Source organism: Mya arenaria, chromosome 2 (genome assembly GCF_026914265.1).
Source record: "Mya arenaria isolate MELC-2E11 chromosome 2, ASM2691426v1".
Lineage (NCBI taxonomy): Eukaryota > Metazoa > Mollusca > Bivalvia > Myida > Myidae > Mya > Mya arenaria.
Window position 1 is genome coordinate 20,425,111 of NC_069123.1, and position 3,383 is coordinate 20,428,493.

Sequence of the window (3,383 nt, forward strand, 5' to 3'; positions counted from 1 at the left end):
GAAAATTTGTTTATTTCAGTGTAAGATCGTATTTAATTTCACTCGTGAAATAAAACACGATCTTACACTGAAATAAACAAATATCCTCTATGTCGTACTGTTTTCAGCTATTTTTAGACATAGTTGGAAAATTCCACACCAGCGAACATGCTACACGCATTATTAAACTCTCAAACGTTGATAAAAAGTAAAAATATACTTTGATATGGAGAAAATCTTCATCCGCCATCTTGATCGTTAAGTTAACGAGTGCCTCTTACCGGTCGTAGGTTTACGAGCAAAATTAACGATAAAGCAGGTGCACGTTGCGTCTCTGAAACGGTGCCGATCGGTAATTTTGGTCGTACTACCAAAATCAGCTAACGATCGCCTTAACGATCGTCTCTGAAACGCACCCCAGGTTCCTACGGTTATATAGCATAGGTAAATTCCTACTGGGGCAGGAAGTTCCTATGGTTATAACTTGAGGGAGTATGTAAATTACTATTGGGGGGGGGGGGCATCAGGTTCCTATGGTAATATTCCTACGGTTATATCTTATAGGTGTGAGTAAATTACTAATGGGGGACACCAGGTTCCAATGGTTATATCTTGAGAGAGTACGTAAATTACTATTGGGTGCATCAGGTTCCTATGGTCATATCTTAAGGGAGTATGTAAATTACTATTTGGGGTCATCGGGTTCAAATGGTTATATCTTGAAGGTGCATGTAAACTACGATTTGGGGCTACAGGTTCCAATGGTTATATCTTAAGGGAGTATGTAAATTACCAGCGGGTGCATCAGGTTCCAGTGGTTATATCTTGAAGGTGTATGTAATTTACTATTGGGGGCATCAGATTCAAATGGTTATATCTTGATGGAGTATGTAATTTACTATTGGGGTGCATCGGGTTCAAATGGTTATATCTTGAAAGAGTAAGTAAATTACTATTGGGGACATTAGGTTCCTATGGTTATATCTTGAGTGAGTAAAACTTACTTTTAGGGATACCAGGTTCCAATGGTTATAGCTTGAAGGAGTAAGTTAATTACTATTGGGGAAATCAGGTTCCTATGGTTATATCTTGAAAGTGTATGTAATACATTATTAAGGGCGTCAGGTTCCAATGGTTATATCTTAAGGGAGTATTTAAATTACTATTGAGTGGCACCAGACTCCTTTTGTTATATCTTGAAGAGTTTGTAAATTACTATTAGGGGAATCAGGTTCCAATGGTTATATCTTGAAGAGTTCGTAAATTACTATTAGGGGAATCAGGTTCCAATGGTTATATCTTGAAGGAGTATGTAACTTACTATTCGGGGACACCAGGTTCCAGTGGTTATATCTTGAGGGAGTATGTAAATTACTATTGGGGGCATCAGGTTCCAATGGTTATATCTTGAAGGAGTATGTAACTTACTATTCGGGGACACCAGGTTCCAGTGGTTATATCTTGAAGGAGTATGTAAATTACTATTGGGGACACCAGGTTCCAGTGGTTATATCTTGAGGGAGTATGTAAATTACTATTGGGGGCATCAGGTTCCAGTGGTTATATCTTGAGGGAGTATGTAAATTACTATTGGGGGCATCAGGTTCCAGTGGTTATATCTTGAAGGAGTATGTAACTTACTATTCGGGGACACCAGGTTCCAGTGGTTATATCTTGAAGGAGTATGTAAATTACTATTGGGAGCATCAGGTTCCATTGGTTATATCTTGAGGGAGTACATAAATTATTTTGGGGGACATCAGGTTCCAATCGTTATATCTTGATGAAGTATGTAAATTACTTTTGGGAGACATCAGGTTCCTATAGTTATATCTTGAAGGAGTATGTAAATAACTTTCGGGAACATCAGGTTCCAATGGTTATATCTTGAAGGAGTGTGTAAATTACTATTTGGGGACATAAGGTTCCTATGATTATATCTTATATCATATGTAAATATGTAAATTACTATAAAAGGGCATCAGGTTCCTTTGGTTATATCTTGAAGGAGTAAGTAAATACCTATTGGGTGGCATCCGGTTCCTATGGTTGTATCTTGAAGGAGTAAGTGAATAACTATTGGATGGATTTAGATTAATATGGTAATGTCTTGAAGGATATGTAAATTACTTTTAGGTTGCATCAGCTGGGATCCTATGGTTATGTCTTTAAAGAGTATGTAAATAACTATTTTGAGGGAGTTAGTATATTACTATCGGGGCAAAAGGGCCCTATGGTTATATCTTGAAGGAGTAAAGAATTTACTACTAGGGGCATCAGTTTCCTATGGTTACGTCTTGAAGGAGTAGGAAAATTACAACTGGGGGCATCAGACTTCTATGGTCATATCTTGAATGAGGAAGTACATTATTATTGGGGGCATCAGGTTCCTATTCTGATAAAGCTCATTATAACAATTATTAAACCCATAGATATTAGCCTTCCTACATGTAAGCATTATTATGTTACTTTGAGCATGTGCACAAAGTTTCATGTGAATATCTTGAATGATTGGTCAAGTTTAAAGCTTTTGCACAAATTGTGCAAACTATGAAGGGGCAAAACTTGGAACACTTCTTTTTTACCTCATTTACTTTTTTCACTATGTGGGAAATCGTAAAACAAACTGGGACTAGAACACTATGGGGGAAATCGTAAAACAAACTGGGACTAGAACACTATGGGGGAAATTGTAGAACAAACTGGGACTAGAACACTATGGGGGAAATTGTAGAACAAACTGGGACTAGAACACTATGGGGGAAATTGTAGAACAAACTGGGACTAGATATGGTGTCTAATCACTTTAACCACACAATTATCACAAATTGCAAACATTCAAATCACTTAAACAACAATTTACTTTACTTTTGTTACAGGAAAAACGGCAAATGTTCATGTTGACCGTAGTTCTGTGTTTAGGAGTGGTTCATGTTGTTACCACCATGATGTTGACCAGATAATGTGTTAGCCCTTGGTTATATTACAGTACATCCAGAACCCTGTAATTTAAATATAAATGGATAAACAAGATTCCCTATAAAATAAATTTAAAGTGTTGTCATTGTTCAGAATTTCTTAAAAATGTTCCTAAGACATCGCGAAGGTTCAGAAAAAATGTTGATCATTTGCACCGACAGCCTAAGATATTTTGTCAGCACAAAAACAATATGCCGGTCTGACAGTTTTTGTATAAAAACATGCTTTTTCAAAGACTGAAGTGTTGCTATTTTAGCATGTTAATTGTTAGAAAATAAAAAGGTAACTAGATATTAACCAGTTATTTTGCCAGGTTTTGCTCGAAATAAAATTCTAACAGCATTTTTTGACACTCGCAGTTAATCGTAATAAAACATTAGATTGGTCAATTTGTTGGCAATATGTATTTTTTAAACTGTCCTGGT